The 23,876-nt window shown below is 39.3% G+C and overlaps 1 pseudogene; it reads left to right on the top strand.

Annotated features, from left to right (window-relative positions):
* The first annotated feature begins 238 nt into the window (after nt 1-238).
* LOC142162361 (uncharacterized) lies at nt 239-1,306 on the top strand (annotated as a pseudogene).
* Nucleotides 1,307-23,876: the final 22,570 nt, after the last annotated feature.

Raw genomic sequence — 23,876 nt, forward strand, 5'->3', positions numbered from 1 at the left:
CTTCTCCACATATTGTACCAATCAGCAGCTTCCAGGTAAAACCCTAAAAGAAATAAACAAATCGTGCATGAAAAATAAGCTATATATCCAACTCCAAATAGCTATAGCCTATAAGTATAGAGTACCTCAAAACTCAACCATCAATTCATAGCTAGCTACTGTATCTTAGTAGGGTTTCCGCCATTCTACTATTTCTTCCTTACTCATAATTTCTTCGCAGCAGTAGTACTGTTCATTAATGGAGTATTATCAGGCTAAGTGTTTTTCTCGCCCGATGGGTCATCGCTTTCATCCGACGGACAGGGAAGTGCTCAAGTATATCTAATAGGGTTTGTGAGAGACGAGCCACTTCACTCTCAGAATGAACTCATGCAGGTGGCGGATCTCTACGCCGACAAGGAGCCATGGCAGATTTTCGAAGCTTATGATCAGGTAAACAACAACAACAACACTCGTTACTTCATAACGCCGCAGAAGAAAGAGAAGCCAACGTGGAAAAGAGTTTCAAGAACTGTCGGGAAGGGCACTTGGAAGCCTCAAGGCAAAGGCCGAGAGGTGTTTGATGATAAAGGAAGACTCATGGGATACGTGAAAAGTTTGAAGTACATCCCCGCTAACAAATCGTCAAACAATGTGAATGGCGAGTGGTTGATGACAGAGTACTCTTTGTTTGATCGTTATCTGGCTGCTAGGGAGATTAAGAACAAAGGTTTCGTAATTTGTAAGATCAAGAAGAAGGGCAAACCTGGTGACAAGAAAAAAGGAAACAATATTGATGAGGTAGTTAATGATGAGAATATGAGAGATATTGAAGAATTTATCAACACCGTGTTGCAAGAAGATGTTCAAGTTGAAGACAATGGTATAAGGTCGAATGGTACTATCGCAAAGCTGGATGATCAAGAGAATAATATTATCCAATATGTAGAGGGAGATCAAGTTAGAGACCATGTACTTGGTTTGTTGGATTCCACAGAGGATATTGTTGATGTGAATGATCATGAGGAGTATGTTGAAGATTGCGTAGATGAGGGGGATGAAGTTCAAGTCCATTTACTTGAAGAATACATTGATTCCGTTCTGCAATCAGAAGATGTTCAAGCTGAAGACAACGGAATGATGTCGTCGAATGATATTATAGCAAAGGATGATGAAGAGAATATGGAATACCAAGTCGAAGACAATCAACATGCTACATTCTGGGCTTCCGCGGAAGATGTCGATCTGGATACAATCAATTTCTGTTAGTCATAGGATATATTTGCTAGATATATAATGTAGTTTAGTAATCCCAAGCTAGCTCTTAGATAAAGTCACAAACCTGTTCTACAATACTACTCCTATGATTTATCAATATATTTTGAATTTTTCTTATGTTTCTGTAATACTAGTTTTTAACTAGCTAGGGATATGTGGTCGACATATTAAAGATGGCCGTTGATAGTTTATGTAGTACTACTAAAACTTAATACTACTGAAAGTTCTGCCAAATTTTTTGTTATTCCTGTTTTGGCGTCGATTCCCTGTTTTCGCTGCCTAGTTAGAGTATTTAGTTTTCGAGATTATGTGCTAGCTCATTTAGGAAGTAATGCTAGTATTACTTAATTAAGTATGCCCCCTGACATTAAATTCTGAATTTTTCCCAAGTTTTTTTGAGTAGTGATGACTAATACTCCGACTAGTATAGAATAACAAATGGAGGATCAAGGGAGTTAGCAGAAAGAGTGTTTGTTCAGAGAGGAGCTGTAGTGTTTCAGAAAGTTTTGCAGTGGTGATCAAATCATCTAAATATCCGATCCACAAAGAGATTTCAGGGAGTCAATGACAGTGGAGAAATAATATGAGGGCATCAAAGGATTTGGAAGAACTTCTCGCTTTCCATTTTTCCTTTGAATTCAGATGAGTATCATATGATCTCGTCATCAGGGTGTTCAAGCAAATCTGGTTTGACATCACTGACATTATCTTAAGCTAAAGCAAATTAAATAGTATGAATCTATTATTTTCTTTTCTCATAGTCATGATATGTGATGTAGTATAATTTTCACAAAAACTTAACACCAATATAATTAATGTTTTTTTTTGCTAATAAGGATACTTATATAAGAAATTAAGTAACGTAACAGTTATAGTTATTACAAGCCAAGATTGTTCAACGATCAAGTCTTCATAACAGTCCTTATTGAAAGCTGATAAAGCAAAGGGAGGGGGAGATAAGTGATATAAGGGATGACATGGATGCCGTCTAGCTGAGGGTGTGAGGTTCATCCCATGCTTAGCCAAGGCATCTGCTGCAACATTAGCTTCTGCGTATACTGTTGAAATTGTCAAAAGTCCCACATCGGTGGGTGACAATTTTGGATAGGAATTTTTTCCTATAAAAGGAGGCCTATTGTTTAGGATTAAGACACACCTCTCATTTTCCTTCTTATCTTCTTAAGACATTTTTATCTTCTCTCTTTAGTATTATTTCACTTGTATTTTAGGAGTGGAATAAATATTGGTTGTGTCCGAGGAAGTAGGTAAAATTGGCCGAACCTCGTAAATTCTGGTGTTCCTTTTATTGTTGCTTTGTTGTCTTATTTATTATTTAGTCGCTGTCATAATTTTTGGTCTAGTAGTTGTGACTCATTCACATTATATACATTTGACTTCCGCAATAATTGGTATCAGAGCCAAGGTACTGCCTAAGTATGCTCTGTGGTTGCAGCATAGTCTGATCTTCCACATCAGAAAAGATTTATCTTGGTAACTGAGTCGGTTCTGTCTGAGTATGCTCTGAGGTTGCAGCTTAGTCTGATCTTCCACGCCAGAAAGGAAATAATCTTGATTTGTGTCGTTAGCTATAAAATAATATTTGTGTCAAAAATGGGAGACAATAAACAAGAAGAATCTACATCAAGTGTCAATAATACGTCTTCGTTGGCATCTTCGCTTATGACAAGAATTGTGTCAAATGCGAAATTTGCGGTAGAAATTTTTGACGGGTCAGGACATTTTGGGATATGGCAAGGCGAGGTTATAGATGTCCTTTTTTCAACAAGGGCTAGATCTTGCCATTGAAGAAAAGAAATCAGATGTAATTGGAGAAGAAGATTGGAAAATTATCAATCGTGTTGCTTGCGGTACCATTCGATCCTACCTTGCTAGAGAGCAGAAATATCCATACATAAAGAAAACATCTGCAAGTAAATTATGGAAAGAACTGGAGGATAAATTTTTGAACAAAAATAGTCAAAATAAATTGTACATGAAGAAGAGACTGTTTCGCTTCATCTATGTTCCTGGTACCACGATGAATGAACATATCACCAGTTTCAACAAGTCAGTCACAGATTTGCAAAATATGGATGCAACTTTTGATGATAGTGACTTGACCTTAATGTTGTTGGGGTCATTTCCTGATGAGTACGAGCACCTTGAAACTACTCTACTCCATGGAAATGACGAAATTTCTCTCAGAGAAGTTTGTTCGACTTTGTACAGCTATGAACAAATAAAGGGAGAAAAACAGAAGGGCGGAGAAGGAGAAGCCCTGTTTGTGAGGGGTCATCCTCAAAATCAAACGAGGACAAAGAAGGGAAGATCCAAGTCAAGATCTAGACCTAGCAAAGATAAAAGTGCCTTTTGTCGAGAAAAGAGGCACTAGAAGAAAGACTGTCCGAAGTTGAAGAATAAGGTCAAACATAACAATGGAAAGGCCATTATAGATTCAAATGTAGCTGATTGTGATAATTGACACTTCTTATTAGTTTCAACAGAGTCATCAACATCATCACACATATGGTTGATGGACTCGTCTTGTAGCTATCATATGTGTCCCAACAGGGACTGGTTCGTGGATTTTCAAGAAGGAGAATATGGAGTCATCCACACAGCAGATAACAGCCCTCTTACGTCATATGGCATTGGTTCAATACGATTAATAAACCATGATGGAATGATCAAAACATTAACAGATGATCGATATGTACCGGATTTGAAGAAGAATCTCATCTCTGTGGGAGCCCTAGAATCAAAAGGGTTCAAAATCATTGCAGAAAATGGAGTGATGAGAATATGCTTCGGTGCACTAGTAGTAATGAAGTCCAATCGGAAGAACAATAATATGTACCGCTATCGTGGTAGTACAATTATTGGGACAGTGACATCCAGTGACGACAAAGAGGCAGAAGCAGCCAGGCTATGGCGCATGCGCTTGGGGCATGCTGGAGGAACATCCTTGAAACTCTATCAGATCAAGGATTGTTAAAAGGAGTAAAGACTTGCAACTTGGAGTTTTGTGAGTACTGTGTCAAAGGGAAACAAACAAGGGTTAAATTCGGTACAATGATCCATAATACTAAAGGCATTTTGGATTATGTACACTCTGATGTTTGGGGTCCTTCCAAAACACCTTCATTGGGTTGGCAGCACTATTTTGTAACCTTTGTTGATGATTTTTTCCAAAGAGTGTGGGTGTATACAATGAAGAGGAAAGATGAAGTGTTGGGAATTTTTTTCAAATGGAAAACAACGGTGGAGAATCAAACAGGCAGGAGGATCAAATGTATTTGCACAGACAATGGAGGTGAATACAAAAATGATCGTTTCAATGAGGTCTGTGAAAATTATGGCGTCGTCCGACACTTTATTGTCAGACATACACCACAACATAATGGAGTGGCAGAACGTATGAACCGGACTTTACTAGAGAAGGTACGGTGCATGTTGTCCATTGCTGGCTTGGGCCAAGAATTTTAGGTTGAGACAATTACATATGCATGCCACCTTATTAATCGTCTACCATCTGCTGCTATTGACGGAAAGACACCATTTGAAAAATAATATGGAAAGCATGTTGTAGATTATGACTCTTTGCACGTATTTGGCTAAACTGCATATTATCATGTGACAGAGTCAAAATTGGATCCAAGGGCAAAGAAGGCTATTTTTATGGGGATTACTTCTGGTGTCAAAGGATACCGCTTATGGTGTCCTATGAGAAAGAAAGTAATATTCAGCTGGGATATTACCTGTGATGAATCTGCTATGGTAAATAAGGTAATAGAAAATACCAAACAAAATGAGGGTGTTCTAAGCAGGTGGAGTTTGAGGGAAAATTTATTTTTCCTACACAAGAAGCAGAGGAGGAAACAAATGAAGATTATCATCTGGAAGAAGAGCCAGTAGAGAGGGAAATTCCAACTTAGGAACCTTAACAACAACTTGAATCAATAGCAACCCGCAGGCCAAAAGGACATTAACAAAACATGTTCGTCTTATAGAGACAGTTACTTGTGTCGCCTCAATTGTAGCTGATGATGTTCCTACCACTTATAAAGACGCAGTCCAAAGTTCAGAAGAAGATAAGTGGAGGATTGCCATGAATGATGAAATACAGTCCCTTCATCAGAATCATACATGGAGATTGGCCAATCTCCCGAAGGGAAAGAAAGCAATTGGGTGCAAATGGGTATTTGCAAAGAAAGAAAGATTTCCTAACCAAGAAGATGTTCGCTACAAAGCAAGATTGGTGGCCAAAGGATATGCTCAAAAAGAGGGAATTGATTACAATGAAGTGTTTTCTCCAGTTGTAAAACATTCCTCCATTAGAATTATGTTGGCTTTGGTAGCACAGTTAGATTTGGAACTAGTTCAGATGGATGTAAAAATTGCGTTTTTACATGGAAACTTGGAGGAGGAAATCTACATGACTCAGCCAGAAGGATTCAAAGTTGCTGGAAAGGAAAATATGGTGTGCAAACTTGAAAAATCATTGTACGGATTGAAATAATCTTTTAGACAATAGTACAAATGATTTGACAAGTTTATGTTGCGGTAAGGGTACAAGAGAAGCAAGTACGATCATTGTGTGTATTTGCGCAAGCTTAAAGATGGTTCCTTTATATATCTTCTCCTATATGTTGATGATATGTTGATAGCTTCCAAGAATTCGGAATAAATTAATAAGTTGAATATTCAACTGAAGAAGGAGTTCGAGATGAAGGATCTGGGTGAGACAAAGAAAATTCTTGGCATGGAGATAATAAGAGAGACATTCAAAGAAACTCTGTTTATATGAGAAAGAATATTTGAAAAGAGTACTACAATGTTTTGGCATATATGAAAAGACTAAGCCAGTTGCTACTCCACTTGCTCCCCATTTTAAGCTAAGTACTACTGTGTCGCCAAAAGATGAAGCTGAACGAGAGTATATGTCAAAGGTACCATACGCAAATACTGTTGGTAGCTTGATGTATGCAATGGTCTGTACGAGACCTGACATTTCACAAGCTGTTGGAGTTATTAGTAGATATATGCATAATCCAGGAAAGGAGCATTGGCAAGCAGTGAAGTGGATTCTACAGTATATTCATAATACTGTAGATGTTGGGTTAGTTTTTGAGCAGGAATGCAATCAGTCTGTAGTGGGATATGGTGACTCAGATTTTGCGGGTGACCTGGACAAAGGATGATCAACTACTGGTTATGTGTTTACTTTTGCAAAGGCACCAGTTAGTTGGAAGTCAACTTTACAGTCAACAGTTACTTTGTCTACAACATAGGCAGAGTAAATGGCTATTACAGAGGTTGTGAAGGAGGCAATTTGGCTTCAGGGGTTGCTAAAGAAGCTTAGTATTGGACAAAAAAGTATCATAATTTTTTGTGATAGTCAAAGTGCTATTAAATTAGCGAAGAACCAAGTTTATCATGCAAGCACGAAGCACATTGATGTTCGGTATCATTTCGTACGAGAAATCATAGAAGAAGGTGGAGCCACGGTGAAGAAAATTCATACTACGGAGAATCCTACCGATATGCTGACAAAAGTGGCGACTGCGGTCAAGTTTTGATATTGTTTGGATTTGATCAACATTGTTGAACACTAGAGATTGAAGATGAAGACACAATCAAAATTTATTATTGACAGAAAATCAAAGATGTGGAATTTTTCCAAGGTGGAAATTTGTTGAAATTGTCAAAATTCCCACATCGGTGGGTGACAATTTTGGATGGGAATTTTTTCCTATAAAAGGAGGCCTAATGTTTAGGATTAAGAAACACCTCTCATTTGCCTTCTTATCTTCTTAAGGCATTTGTATCTTCTCTCTGTAGTATTATTTCACTTGTATTTTTGGAGTGGAATAAAATATTGGTTGTGTCTGAGGAAGTAGGTAAAATTGGCCGAACCTCGTAAATTCTGGTGTTCCTTTTATTGTTGCTTTGTTGTCTCATTTATTATTTAATGGCTGCCATAATTTTTGGTATAGTAGTTCTGACTCATTCACACTATATATATTTGACTTCCGCAACATACACATGTCTAAGCTCCACCTGATCCAGTTCCAACATGAGTGACCTGTGAATCAGTTTCTATTTGAAGCGGTCAGAGGCTAAAGTCTTTAGCTAATTGTAGGCCTAACCGAAGTGCTATTAATTCAGCTTCAGTAGCAGAGAACAAGTTAAACTGGTTGTGAATCCCCATATCCATTGATTGGTCAAGTTACGACTGCAGCTTCCGCTCTGTCAGTTGCTTAATTGAAGGGGCCGTCAATGTTAAGCTTGACAAAGTTATAGGCGGTGGATATCATTTAATTTAAAGAGTGCACGTATTGGCTTTAGGAGAACGAGCTGGTGAAAGAAAGAAAAATTCTATAAGATGATACATGATATTAATATATAGTAAAAATATAAAGAATACAATGAAGATGGGAAAAAAATTGCACTTATAATTTGCAAGAGCTTTTTTTATTTCAAACTTATTGAAGTTTGCATTTAATTTAACAAGTAACTTAACGAAAATAGAGTAAAAATAAATTTTCATTGCATAATAATACTTCAAATTAATCTAGCAAACTAAAACATTAAGCATAAATATGTCTAATAATTTTAAAATAACACAAATTGTCTCAAATCAACTTAAATACGAATTTCTAGAGGACGCTCAAGATAACTCTTCATATGCCTCCTTAAACCGTCTATGCCCACCCACTTTAAACGAAGATTTCAACTAGACCACAGTTCTTACCGTTTACTTTGTGAACTTCTTCATTTTCTTTTACCACCTCAAAGTGTTCCCAAACATATGAGCGCACTCTAGAAGTACGGGGCATGATTTAACTTGAATTGAGAATTATATGAGTTTGAGAAATGAGAGATGAGTGAAGAAATGAAGAAGGAAAGGTGTATTTATAGTTTTTCAAAGGGCAAAATTAGTAATTATAAAAAGTATTATTTTATAAAAAAATGCCCAAAAAGGGCTATTTATGCAATAATAACGTTGGGCAACGGCCATAAGGCAGCTGACCTTTGCCAACATTCTTCAACGTTAAAAAAAAGTTTGAAATCTAGCCGTTAAACCGGTCAGGGCCGAATGAATGAAAGTGAACGGACCAACTCCCTAACCCCAGTAACCCGGCCCACTCGGCCCCCTATGTATCGGATCGGGCCGGTCCGAGTTTTAACCAGTTTAGACCGGTCTGATCCCGGGTCAACCCGGCCCGTTTGACACCTCTATTGCAACCTGTCATGTCCCGCATATGTCTAAACCCGACATGCCCTGTACATACACCACCCCCATTGCCATCCCCACCTACAATGTGCCAATATTATTTTATCAATTTTGAATATATATATTTTAAAAAAATATATTTAACTTACCAACCACCTATTAGAATACATGTTTCACGAAAAAATGACTTCCATCTTAGCAAAAATGTCAATATGATTGGTAGAACTTTTTTTCTGAGTCAAAATTAGCTCGTTTAACTTAGTCCAGAAGCATTAGTTAACCCTTGAAACTAATCTGGACAAACCTCAATATGTTCTTATTAGCAGGGAACTAAGGTGAAGACTTGATCGTGATGGTTGTTTTTTTCTTATTCGGTCAATATTTACCGGTACTCAGCACCAGGGGCGGATGTAATGTGGTAGTTATGGGTTCAATTGAACCCATAATTTTTTATGTGGAGTTAATATTTATGTACAAAAATTGATTAAATTACAAAAATAGTAGATTTGAACCCATAATTTAAAAATGTTATGGGTTCAATTTTAAAAATCTTAAAACTTGAACCTAAAAATTCTGGATCCGCCTCTGCTCAGCACTGGCCTTTGCAAAATCGGTGTCAAGAAAATAATTTGTCTACAAATACTTTCAAATATTATTTTCTACTGTCGAACCCTTAATTTAGTCGTTATATACGTATATAGGAAGAAAATTCTTGTATCTTATTTTCAGAAGGTTTCTTAATTGAAAAGAATAATATCTTAAACAATGTAACAACAATAATAACTTTCTTAGTCCTAGTCAAATTGAGGTCGAATATATGAATAATATCTTAATAAAAAATAGAAAAACCAACGTACCAAATTCACCCTTACATGCACATTGCATTTTGGAGAAAGAGGCACTCCCTAGTTCTAATTAGTCTACATATATTTGTTAAAATATCACAGGCTAGCCAGTTTTTGGACTGGTCATTCAAAAATAGTGAGTATTTGCAAAGTCATTGAAAAATAGCCACTATTTTGCTGTAACAGGGACCAGTCTAGCATAATATACTGGAGATCGTGCACTTGTGTATGAACTTCCAGCATATTATACTGGAACTCTAACATGCGGAAAGTTCCAGTATAATATACTGGAGATTGGAGCACCTGTGTATGAACTTCTAGCATATTATACTGGGTCGGTATATTATATTGGAACTCCAGTATATTATGCTGGAGTTCTAGTATACTTATGCTAGAACTCCATTATAATATGCTGGAGTTCTAGTATACTTATGCTGGAACTCCAGTATATTATGCTGGAGTATTTCGGATTTTGAATAGTGTTTTCATTCAGATTTATCTTTACATGAAAAGTGGCTATTTTTGAATGACCACTTGTAAATCTGGCTATTTTTGAATTTCTCCCCATATATTTTAGATCCAGTCTTGACATATATAACACTATAAATCTAGTAGATTTACAAGATAAATGATACCAATATATCTCCGAAATTCTTCATATTTTATATTTTGAATCACAATATAACAACGATAGAAAGAAACTATTTAGGGTAACATAAGAATGTTCTGCATCTAATTAATATTATTAGGTTGGATTATTTGATTTTTGCCTATCTTTAAATCATGCTAAATTAACGTAGATTTTACCTTTTTATTTTAATTTTTATATAATGATAATCTAAATGGACGTCTTAACAACTTAAAATTGGTCTTGGATTTAAACTATCTTGAACTTTTATTATGTTGTTTATTAGGTAAAAGAGTCAACTAATGTTGAATTTTGTTTTGCTTGAGTTGACTTGCCTTTTTTTTAAGTACTAGCAAAGGGTAAAAGTGTGGACTAAGTGAGGAAGTTCGAAACTTGCACCCCTGAGTACAAATGTTGAATTTCTAACGAGCTCTTGACAACTCATTATTACATGTTACGTTGTTTTGTTATTATTATTATTAACTGTTTATGTTGATATTTATAACTCATTAAATTAATAGGGTACGTAGAAAGCAATATGTTATCATTGTATAGGAGTTCTTCGTAATTGCAAAAGAAGAAGAAAAAAGGATGTCTTGGTTCCTAAAATAAACTTTAGGGTATGGTAAAAAAAGACCATTACTATTCTTAGTACAGTACTTTATCCTCAAAATTGAGTTCAGTCAATATCTAACAACAAATATACGTGGTGGTTCATTTGTCAATATGTACAGTAAGAAATGACATTAAATGAATATTCTTATTTCCCGCGCAGTTCAATTATTTCCTAACAATAACCTCATGAATTTTAAAAATAAAAGTAACTCTTAATTTTCTTACCTATGATTCTTCTTTTTGTTGAAAAAAAATAGGAATGACAAATAAATTTGTTAGGGAAAATTTACAAAGTAGTCCAAGGAAGAGGAAAATTGACGGACTTAAAATATGATATTCAAAATACACATAGACTATCATTTATATAAAAATAAATACTATTATAAGATTAGGAAACAAAACTTACTTACGTCTCAAGGAAATATTCCCTCGTTCACAAATCTTTTTGAACTAGGAGACAGATTATTAAAGAAAAGGAAACTTAAAGCCATATATCAAAAAATAGATTTAATTAGAGAAGCACTAAACATTCCAAAAGGAAGAAATTAGTGGACGAATCACAAAAATATAAATAAAGGAAATAAGAAAAACTAGTACATTCTAAGTAATAATATATGCTAACAAAAAAGATGGAAAAAATGAAATAAACATTGTGAGCACGTGATTTTTGTCTTACGCGACAATCGCTCCAAAAGAAATAAAAAATAATAACAAATGGTCCTGCTGTACAATTTTTGGATTTTACGTGGCATTTTGTTAATTATCTATGATTTTTGTCCATTATTGAAACAAAAAAAAATAAAAAAAAATGTGTGTGTCATGTGCTGTTTGAACCGTAATCCGGTTATTAAATAGAAAAATCATAAATATCCATCCTTGTCCGTGATTGTTGTTTTGTTTGATTTTACCTGCTTTAAATATTTTAACATATGTGTGCAAATAATTGTATTAAGTGTTTATTTAATTTTAATTTGATTTACTTAGGTTTTGTTTTAAAATAAAAAAAAATAATAAAAGAGAGTGCAGAATTGGGTTGAAAATCAGTTGGGCTTATTTTCATTTTAAATTCGAGGCCCAAAACTCAAACCCAAAACCCCTGTGTAACCCGGTCCACAACAGCTGATACCCAGAACGTCCAAACGACGTCGTAGTGACCTAGTCTGATCTAGGTCGTTGATCTCAGATTGATCAACGACCAAGATCACTTCCCTGTTAACCCATGAATAAACCCGATCCATTCCGCCCGGACCGACCCAACCCCCTATGGTCTAAAACGACACCGTTTCCCGTTAGTTGAAGGATCCTAACCCTTCATCGTGCCTCATCCAACGGCCGAGATCAGCCCACCCATTCCATATATAAGCCTCCTACCATACCCTGCCCCCCTATCCAAGACCCCGCCTTCGTCCTCATCCCCTTCCCCTCCAAACCCTAGCCGCCCCTGTATACCTTCACCATGAAAGCCGGCGGCATGGACGCCGGTGACCCCATCCTTAACACCATAGAATCCCCTTGATACCCTGAACATAAATCCACCAACCGTTCAGCTCGAATCCCCTCCCACCTTCTCGAATCTTCATTTGAAGATTCGAGTCGGAACCTAACTTACACCGATTGACCCCAGTTTCATACCAGATAGTCCCCGGACCTCCCTCGTGACCAAATCATGCTTGATTTGGTCCGAATCTGACCAGGGAAACACGAATCCCAGATCTGATGTTTTTGAACCCTAGGGTTCCTCGTGTCTGTTCCGTGCCTGTTCCGTGCCTGTTCCGTGCCAACAGTTTATGGTCTAATGGACCTTAATCGAAGTGTTTCTCATTTGAGAAACCACTTCGATTAAGGGTTCCTCGTGCCTGTTCCGTGCTTGTTTAAACCAAGAGATTAGGGTCTAATGGACCTTAATCGAAGTGTTTCTCATTTGAGAAACACTTCGATTAAAGTCCGTTCAACCTTGAGAAGGGTCTGTACAACACAAGTGGATTTTTCTGTTTCTGCTTTCAAAGTTTTAAGGTAAGTTTGTTTTCTCTTTGTTATTCAGTACGTGTGTGGTTTAAAGGTCTGTTCGTGTGGTTGAATATCTTGTGTAATTTGTGTCTTTGAATTTTTATCAACTGTTGATTGTCCACCTTGCCTGTACCCTTTTGTTTGATCGAATGTTTTCTCATTCACTGATAATGTGTGTGTATGTGAACTGCCTAATTGATTGAATTGAAATTGTTTGAGTAATTAATCCCCAAGTTAACCTCTGTATTAACATTGCAATCAGAACCCCTTGTGTGATACTCTTGGATTTCTGATTATTGGCTTCGATTGTATGTGTTATAACTAGTATAGTCGAGTCGACATATGTCGTCAATTAGTTTCAGTTGTCCGAACAATAACCAATTGACCTGCTTCTGTTAAGCATTGCCTGAATCAATTAGGAACTGAGTTTAGTAACTTATAGTTGTTAATTTGACTTCAGAAATCTAAGGTTTGGTCTGTAATTGCAATCTGAATTGATGGCATGTGCACTTGTGCACAACATGTGCATAAAGACCCTTTTTGAATTAAATAGTTTGACAGCATATGCTGTCAGGTTACATTCTGCTGCCCATATTCTGCTTTAGTTTCAGAAATAATAAACATTACTCAAAAGGTAAGCCTGCCAAGGGAATATCATGGGGTTGTGTTCTTAATTAAATAGTAAGTGGAAATTGAAAAGAAGATAGCACATGGGAGGGGTGTTCTAATTGTCTAAACAGGCTGTTAAGGGGCTGATTTTAGGTTTATAAAAGGGGGAACTTCCATCAGTTTAAGGGAGAAGAGACAGATAGAGAGAGAGAACGAAGAAAAGGGAGAACGGGAAGTTCTGAAAAACAGTAAAACTGGAAAAGGTTTCTTTCTGATAACTCAAGTATAATTTCAAAACTGAAGACTGATATTGGATTTTGAAAAAAAAAGAGATAGGGGAGGGATATACAGAAAATCAGCAACTGTTTCTTCCTTATTTGTGTGATTCTCAGTTCGTTCGACCTGTTCAATCAACTCTGTTTTCTTTCAAGTATCAGTTGAGTTCATTGGTGGATTCACATTGTTTGTTTTCTCCTGGATTTGATCTGTCTTGGAGTTTTGTCTCTACTGCGTTGTTTGCTGCTGTCTTTCTGCCATTTTTCCATCGGTTCTAACTGTATCTTGCACTGGGAGCTGTTCTATTTGTTACCTGTTGTTACTGCTGCTGTTTCTGTTTGCCATTGTCATTCTACTGACCTCCTTTCTTCTTCGATCGTAAGCATCTCCTCAGGTACACATTTCGAATCTGTCTGATGTAACTGATGTCGCAATGAAAGTTTGAATCGAAAGATCTGAAGGAATTATAATCATCTGTTGCTTCACTTACAAATTTTTATAAATGTTGTCAAGCTGTGTACATTTTAGTTTGTTAGTCTAATAGAGAATACATTAGTAAGCTTGTACTTAATTAAAGTTTATTTTGATCTGAAACCGCGATATTTGATTCATTTAGTAGCATACAGGATGTAAATACAATTCATGGAATGTGAAACTATTTAATACGATTGTTAAAATTAAACTCACTCTTTCAGCATGATTTGAATAGGTAGGGGGGCAAATGGCTTTTAAATCTAGCCAAATATGATACAGTTTTGAATCACCTAGTTCGATTTCCTTTAGGCAGTTTATAGGATTAGTTTTGAACATCATCGGTAACACCCTTTAATAAGGAATTCTATTAATCCTGTTTAAGCAAGTTAATTGAAATCCGACTTTAGGATGTTGTTCAGATTAAGTGTTGTATTTCGTCGATCTCGCATGTGACTTCTTTGTCCAATTAAAGCATGTTTCACAAGGTATGACGTCTCTCCATTTTATAAGTAATTAATCAAAAGTTGATAAGGATCCGGGTTAGGACAAAGCATATACTTGAATTAACGTGTGTCTTTCTTCTTCTATTTTTAGACAAACGCATTTAGAAATGTAGTCGCTTTAGGATATCCTTTCTAAAATAGAGACGAGCCTCGCCAAATAAAAATGCAAATTGCGGGGCCCTCAATAACTAACCCTAATAAATATTTAGAATTCAGGACAGGCCGTTTAGTGAATTTCATGGCCTTCCCCGAAAATAATAATGCGTTAGACTCTTTAGGCGCGGCTTAATTAAATTACATTTTTAAACTCGGGTGCACATTGATGTGACCCGAATCCAAATCTCAACGGAGTCGAAATATGTTGACAACTACGGGTGCATTGATTGTGACGCGGTTCGAGATGCATTTTCACGACGTTGCAATTCTATAAAAATAAATGATAATAATAAAAGCGGTTTAAACTTAATAAAAGCACATAAGTCACAACATGTATTTAAATCAGATATTTAGCCATTATAACAATTTAAGCGACCGTGCTAGAACCACGGGATTCGAGGGTGCCTAACACCTTCCCTCGGGTCAACAGAATTCCTTACTTAGAATTTCTGGTTCGCAGACTTCATTTGGAAAAGTCGAAAATTTCCTCGATTTGGGATTCAAGATAAACCGGTGACTTGGGACACCAAAAACCAAACCTTTCCCAAGTGGCAACTCTGAATTAAATAAATAATCCCATTTCGAATATTGTCACTTAAATTGGAAAAACTCCCGTCGCGTATTTAACCCTTCGGGGCGGGGCGCGCAAAAAGGAGGTGTGACAGCTCTGGCGACTCTGCTGGGGAAATATTAACCCAGAACCACTGGTTCAGGGTTCAAGAATTCGAGCTTAGAATAATTGTTATATTTGGCTTTATTATCTGATCTTTATTACATGTTTTTGCATAACGTGCTAAATTTTGTCTTCTACCGCTTTGATATTATCTGAACTGTATATAAACTGTGCCGAAACCCTTCTCTTCTTACCTCCAGGGAGAAGCTCGCTGGTCGAGACTCCCTATCCTGTTAGTGTCGATACCTGAAATAAGAAAGAGGTCGGACAAGTTACAAAGCCGGACGATCTCGCGGGTCCCCGGTACGTAGCTCCCTCCTCGACTCGAGTTGTCCGCTCGGGTACACAGTCTAGAACAAATGCCCAGGTTATAAACCTAGTATAACGAAACTTCATGCCGGATACCTAGTAGGAACGTTTATTTGCATCATGTTGCATTTGACTTAGGGGGCTCAACACACGGGTTGGGTCCGTCTAGGACAGGCAACCTGAAATGAAAAGACCATCCTGCTGCATTCCTATCTGTTTTGCACATTTATTTGCTTCAGTTCCGCATGCTGATCGGTTTCTAAAAAAGAAAAATAGCAGCGTAGGGAGATAATTACTTATTTTGGAAAAATAAAACCAATGTCCAAGTAGTGTCAAAACCTCGCCGGAATTTTTCAAAAAAAAAGAGAATAAAAACAAAATTTGTCTTCTAGTTTGAGCTATTAAAAAAAATATAAATTTTTCTTTTTTTATCACTTTCAAAATAAAAAAGAAGGTATTTATTTAAAAGTAAAAAAAAACGGAAAATTCATAATTCAAAAAAAAATGTTGTTTCTTTCGTAGTACCTCCTTTATAAATTCAGACTAATAGTCCAAATATTTCCTTAAAAAAAATATTTTCTTTAGTCTTTATCTCTTTTCAAAAGAAAATAATAAAAAATATATTCTTGCTTTCTGGGTTTAATTGATTTTTCTCTATTCACGATATACCGAACTACGCCGGTTTGATTCTCACCGGATGTGAGATACGTAGGCAACCCCCATCGGGTTCAACCCCAGCTTTTACTAAAAAAAACGAATAATAATAAAAAAAATGTGTGTCGAATTTTAATTCTGTCACGAATAAATTAGGTGATGTTGTTGTGTCATAAATAGCCGAATGTTCCCGAAAGGGACGCCGGAAGGTTGACTTTGCGTAAATAACCACCTTTGGGTCATTTTTTTTTTAGGATTTTTTTTCCAATTGACCCGCACAGCCTTAAAATCTTCGTCCTCGAAGTGCTGAAAGGCCGTGTTCGAAAACTTGATCCTCCTTATAAAATATTTTGAGTCAAGTCATTTTTGTTAAAGAACACCTTAATAAATGTGCAGGATGAGCACAATGCAAAATGAACCTTTTTCAATAATGACCAAAATCCCTGTCAAGTTACCGCTATGGTGGAATGATCTAGGTGCTGAAGGACAAAATGAGGTTAAGAAATATCTGAAAGGTCTCGTGGGTTTGTTGGAAATCCAGCCCCGGGGAGATATCATAAGAGCTTTGGTTACCTACTAGGACCCGGCGCACAATGTTTTCCATTTCTCTGATTTTGAACTTACCCCGACTTTGGAAGAAATGGCTGGGTACATCGGAAATGCTGAACTTCCGTTAAGGCAAAAATACTTGGTCGCCCCAAGAGCTGTCACGGTGCATCGGTTCCTAGATTCACTGAAGATACCCAGAACGGTCCACAACCCGGATCTGGCTGCCGGTTTTTGCACTCCATGCTTCATATATGATAGGTACGGTCATGAAGAGGGATTCAATAATCCAATCAACAAACTGTGCAGCAAAGGTATTCGTCAGAAGTGGGACAAACACAGACGGGTAGCCTTCATGATGATGTTCCTGGGCCTTCTGGTATTTCCAAGGAAAGACGGAAACATTGATTTGAAGATATCCGGGGTCGTCAGCACTTTACTCACGCAAAGTGACAGTACTCTCGCGCCTATGGTGGTATCTGACATTTTTCGAGCTCTCACAGCTTGTAAAGCTGGGGGAAATTTCTTCGAAGGTTGTAACTTGCTCCTACAAATGTGGATTACCGAGCACCTCTGCCATCGTTCCGAGATTTTGAGCCATGGTTCCCCGGAAAAGACTTGCATAGAAGAATTTTACACGAGAACCAAAGAGATCAGTTTGCCCAAAGGAGTCCTGGCATGGACCTCGTTCTTTCAAGCTCTTACTGCCAGCCAAATACAATGGACGCTGGGATGGTTGCCTGTTGATGAGGTCATATATATGCCGGCAGCTAAAACTCATTTCTTACTGATGGGGTTTAAGAGCATTCAACCTTACGCACCCTGCCGTGTTTTGAGACAGCTCGGAAGATACCAAACAGTACCTCATGAGGAAGATCTTAGCACTCAAGCAGTTGAGATAAGTCCTAATGGACAGTTTCCAGAAGCGAAAATTCGCCAAATCTGGAGTGAGTGTCAATATTTGAAATCAGATACTTGCGTGCGGGATCGAGCCAAAGGAGAAACGGCGCCAGGTTACCTTGCATGGTATAGAAGGGAACTTGAGCATGAAAGGCCGGCTAAGAGACCCCACATCCTGAATTTCGCCGAATCATCGCAAAAGCAGTGGGATTGGTTAGCGAAAGAAAGAGGCTATTGCGCCGAAATCAGCAGGTTGAAGCAACAAGTGGAAAGCTTGAAATATGAGCACAACGTGCAAGTTGCTACCAATCTGGGAGAACGGAACAGGTTGATTCAGGAAAATGAAATGCTCAGAGCCCAGATCAAACAGATAAGGATGGATGCGGATAAACAGCCAAGGCGTCGATCAGATGAGCAGTTGATAAAAAGGCTAAAAAGCAAAGTCAGGGAATGACAAGAGGATTTAGAGAAATCTAAAAACATCATAGCAGAGCTCAGGACACAGTGGGATACAAGAGTAGATAAGCATCGCCGATACTTGAATCAATTGGAAGGCGACCACGAGAAAACTGTCGTTAAAATGAAAAGAGAGATGGCTACACTTGAGAGCAAAGCAGCTAATCAGGCCAAGGATTTCCAAATTGAGAGCAGATACTGGTACGATTTGTCGGCCCAGATGAAGTTTGAAGTACGACAACTGAAGCATCAGCATATACAGGATGCTAAGGTATTCAAGATATGTAGCGATCAGATAAAACGCCTACTCATAGAGAAGAAGCAAACCAGAGATAGGATCAAGGCCATTGCCCATGCCATCACCAGACGATGTCTACGATGTGAGAACATGACCAGCGTTACCGTCCTCTCGGCAGTGATGAGTTATGTCAAGCAGACCATGCATGAGCTGGAGCGACTTGAGAGGGATCTCGCACCTAGGACCGTGGTGAGGCCGAACGATGCCCCGCGGACACAAATTTTCAAAACCATAATGTACTCATAAGTCAAGTCTGTATCTTAGCATCTTCTGCCTGTTTTCCCATCAGGGTGATTTTTAGTCTATTTTGAGTCTAGGTTTATTTTCAAAGTTTGCTCTTTCTTTTACAAAATGTAGTTTGTAATAGACCGTTTCAACAATAAAAGGTTGTTTCTTTTACGCTCATTTGTGTTTTTGAACTACGTAATTATCTGATTCACGTGGCGTCGTGATACGTAGGCAATCCTCATCGGATACGATCGCATTTTTACCGCAAAATAAAAACATAAAAGAAAAACAAAAAGAGAAGAAAAAAGATAAGAAAAGGGAAGCCTAAAAAGAATGCCGGGATGACACATGCTTTCGTCGCAAACATGTAGAATCCACTTAACTGTATAGGTGCATCATGCTCAACGTGAGATTGCCTATCTGTTATTTATTTCGAATTAACCGCTCGTTTGTCGATTGAGTTCTTCAGGTTTTTGGAAAGACGGTTGGTTTGGTGAAAGTCTGGCCTCGCACTCATACTTCACGAGGTCAAAGAGAAGTGTTCAACTACCTATTTTTAAGACCAGAAGCAGTACTCACACTTACTTCACCTGTTCAAAAGGAAGTGTGGAAATGTCTTCAGAGATTCTGTTGCAAACAATCCCTGTTTCCAAGGAGAGCTCGATCTCAGCCGTCCTCACACCTGAATCCACAACTGCGGAGGAAAATAGAATCCTACGGCTCCGCATGTTGGAAATGCTGGACGACTGGAATAATGGGAAAGAGCCACCAAGCGTCGTCCCTGGATTCCCTGAGTTATTCTCCAGGTCAAGCGGGACTTCTAATGTCCCCATAAATTATCCTGCCACCCCATTCGGGTACCCAGCCACTTCAGCCTTCTCTGCTGGATCGCCTTCTGAGCCTCATCCCCGAATGTCAGCCACCGATGCAAGCATGAACATCTTTACTGCACCGCCCTGCCCGATTACGGCACAGCCTGCTACGTACAAGCCAAGCTTTGACTCATCCTCTTTTACATTCCAGGCACCATCATTCTCAATGGAACCAACTAGGTTCGCTACCAACACTAATCCTTCACCGCCTCAGTGCGAGCTTGCACCCGGGCAGGATCAGAACCCCAGAATTGCAGAACAAAATGAGATTGCCAAAAGAATGAGAAGCCTTGAACAAACTTTGAAGAATATGCAAGGATTGAGCGGACAGAAGAGCGTCTCTTACGCCGACCTATGCATGTTCCCTCACGTGCACCTGCCAGTAGGTTTCAAGACCCCAAAGTTTGAGAAATACGATGGGCACGGTGACCCCATTGCACATCTTAAGAAATATTGCAACCAATTGCGGGGAGCCGGCGGAAAAGAAGAACTGCTAAAGGCATATTTTGGGGAAAGTCTAGTAGGGATAGCCTCGGAATGGTATATGGACCAGGAAATGTCCCGATGGCATATATGGGATGATCTTCCCAGAGATTTTGTTAAACAACTCCAGTATAACATCGACATTGCACCAGACCGAAATTCTCTGTCGAATTTGAAGAAGAAACCTTCAGAAAGCTTCAGGGAATATGCTATTAAGTGGCGTGAGCAGGCGTCAAGGGTGAAGCCTCCCATGGATGAAGTGGAAATGGTCACTACCTTTCTCCAGGCTCAAGAGTCTGACTATTTCCAAAACATGATGTCATCCATGGGAAAGCCATTCGCGGAAGCGATTAAGATTGGAGAGATGGTGGAAAATGGTCTGAAAACAGGTAGGATTCTGAGTCAAGCAGCCATAAGGGAGACCTCCCAAGCCGTCTAAAGCGGGCCCGGAGGAATGGCAAGAGGGAAGAAGAAGGAAGAAACGACCATGGCAGCCTCAGAAGCAAGGGAGTATCGTCATCCCAGGCCCCGTTTTCCGGAAAGAACCCCACAACACTACTACCCCCACTCAAATCTGGCATATGCTCATCAACCCTATATGGTCATAAATGCCCAGCCTTATGCCCATCCGCCGCAACAAGCCAACCCAGGCCCAGCTCCACCTCCCAGAAATCAGCCTCCTTACCGCAACCACTATAACCCACAACCCCCGCAGAATAACTTCCGCCCTCAGGAGCCACCTCGAAGGAGGACTTTCACGCCCATCGGTGAACCATACTCTACTTTGTTCCCGAAGCTAGTCCAGTTGGGTTTCTTGCAACCAATCCCTCAAACAAGGCAAAACCCGATGTCACCTTCTTACAAAGCTGGAGTCAGATGCGCCTATCATTCAGGGGCTGAGGGACATGATACAAATGACTGCTGGTCGTTGAAAAGAGTAGTCGAGAATTTGATAGAGCAAGGGAAAATAGTGCTAAGGTACGAGGAGATCCCAAATGTGACTAACAATCCATTGCCTTCTCACAATAATGGGCAGCTGATCGGAATGATTTGCGAAGACAAAGAATTCGAACCTGCTCTGAAAGCTATAATCGCCATTGTCGACGCGGGGAAAAGGCCTGAGACAGACCAGAAATCAAAAAAGGGGGAGGAGGCCAAGGCTATAAAGAGCGAGCCTGAGAAGAAGGTGGAGAAGAAAGTGGTACCGGTAAGGGATGGAGTCCTTTACATACCACGAGGTCGAGCTGAGAAGACTCAGCACTTCGGGATCAAAAAGGCAAAACCTATGTACGTGCCAAAAGGGGCGTATGTGGTCCGGGGGACGATTCAACCACCTCGGCTGAATGAGCCAGTGGTTATCGGACGCGTGCCACAAATCCGATGACCAACTCGTCCGCAGTGCCGTGGAATTATCAAAAGACTTTGGTAATGTACAAAGGTAAAGAGGTCATGGGAGAACTTCCAGAAAATACTTTCATTAGAAGGTATTCAAATGCCCAAGAGCTGAACAACGCCACACAAAGGCGCTTCCCACCAAAGAAGTCTGTAAGCGTTGAAGAAGCGGAAGTGTTCTTCCAACAAATGAAAATGCCGGATTACGAAGTGATAGATCAATTGCGCAACTGCCATGAGCAAGTGTCCATGCTGTCATTGTTGATGAGGTCGACCGAGCATCAAAAGATCGTGCTGAAAACCCTGAATGAAGCATATGTACCAGTTGAAACCTCGGTGGAGCAACTAGAGCGTATGACAGAAAGATTCTTCGCCGTCAACCAAATCTCTTTCAGCAAGAATGATTTACCCCCGGAGGGAGCGGCACACAACAAGGCTTTGCATCTAACAATTAAATGCGAGGACTACTATGTCAAGCGGGTAATGTTGGATGGGGGATCAGGTGTTGACATTTGCCCGCTCTCCACGCTACAAAGAATGGAAATAGGGCCCAGAAGAATCCGACCCAACAGTGTCTGCGTAAGGGCTTTCGACAGTATCAAGAGAGATACCATGGGGGAAATAGACCTGTTGTTGGTCATAGGACCAGTCGAGTTCGAAGTAACCTTCCAGGTGCTCGACATGGATACATCCTACAATTTTCTCCTCGGCAGACCTTGGATCCATGCGGCAGGAGTTGTACCTTCCACTCTTCACCAGATGGTGAAGTTTGAGTACGAAGATCGAGAGATCGTGGTCCACGGAGAAGACGAGCATGCTATTTATCGGGACCCATCCATCCCATATCTTGAACCAAGAGAAGGGAGCGAACACACGGTCTATCAAGCTTTCGAGATTGTACTGGCAGAGCAGCATGAAGAGGTAATACCTTGCCCCCAGCCTTTTTTGTCTAATGCCTCGGTTATGGTGGCCAAAGAGATGATCCGGCATGGATTTAGGCCAGGGAAAGGGCTTGGACGAACCCTTCAGGGAATAACAGAACCCATCACCTTACCAGTCACTAAGAAACCTTTTGGACTAGGTTTCAAACCCACTCCAGGAGATGAATAGTGGGCAAAGAAAAAGAGAAATGAGGATTGGAAATTACCTCAACCCTTGCCGGATTTGTATGAAACCTTCATCAGGCCGAGATACACCGAAGAAGAGGACGATGAGGTCTTCACGGCTGAGGAAATCGAGGAGATCTGTGGGGCAATGAGAGAAATGCTCTACGAGACTCACATGGTTCAACCAGGTGAAGGCACAAGCACTGCTGAGATGCTGTACGTGGGACCAGACGCCAAACTTCGAAACTGGGAGGCCACGCCATTCCCGACTAAACGGAAGTCCGGGTAGACCTGTCCTGCCACCTTTCCTGTGTCGCAAGTTATCTCCAGGACATAACTTGAACGTTTTCTTCCTTTCAATTGTTGTTTTGAATTCCTAGTTTGTAAACATTGTTGTCTTCCAACTTCCCGAAGAAAAATAAAAAAAATCATCATTGTTTTCCCATTTTTTCTTTTGTTCTGATTTTTGTTATTTTTTCCTTTTATCTTTCCTTTCAGTTATAATAATGCGGCTTTAAATATGACATGCTTGCGGATTTCACGCCCAGATCACAACGAGCTATTTAACTGTGAATTAATGAACTCGGAACCAGAATATGATGAAGAAGAAGCTTTTAGGGAAATAAACCGAGAGTTGGAACATTTTGAGAATAAACCTAGGCCAAATCTGAATGACACTGAACCGGTTAATTTAGGAACTCCTGAAGAAATCCGGGAAACCAAAATAAGCATTCACACGGACAAGAAAATGCGAGATGCGATAATTCAACTTCTTTTTGAATTTAAAGATGTGTTTGCTTGGTCATATGATGACATGCCGGGACTAGGTATTGATCTGGTGGTTCATAAATTGCCGATTCATCCTGATTGTCCTCCAGTCCAACAAAAGCAACGAAAGTTCAAAACTGAGGTCAGTGACAAGATTAAATAGGAGATCACCAAACAACTGAAAACAGGAGTGATTCGGGTAGTCCAGTATACGACGTGGTTGGCAAATGTGGTTCCAGTACCGAAAAAGGATGGAAAACTCGGGTATGTGTAGATTACCGAGATCTGAATAGAGCAAGTCCCAAAGATAATTTCCCACTGCCCAACATCCACATCCTCATCGATAATTGTGCCAAACATGAAATACAGTCTTTCGTAGATTGTTACGCTGGGTATCATCAGGTATTGATGGATGAAGAGGACGCCGAGAAAACTGCTTTCACCACGCCTTGGGGCACCTACTATTATCGGTTCATGCCATTCGGTTTGAAGAATGCTGGGGCTACTTACATGAGGGCCATGACTGCCATTTTTCATGACATGATGCATCAGGAAATAGAGGTGTACGTGGATGACGTAATAGT

This window comes from Nicotiana tabacum, chromosome 7, assembly GCF_000715075.1.
Source record: "Nicotiana tabacum cultivar K326 chromosome 7, ASM71507v2, whole genome shotgun sequence".
NCBI classification, from domain to species: Eukaryota; Viridiplantae; Streptophyta; class Magnoliopsida; order Solanales; family Solanaceae; genus Nicotiana; species Nicotiana tabacum.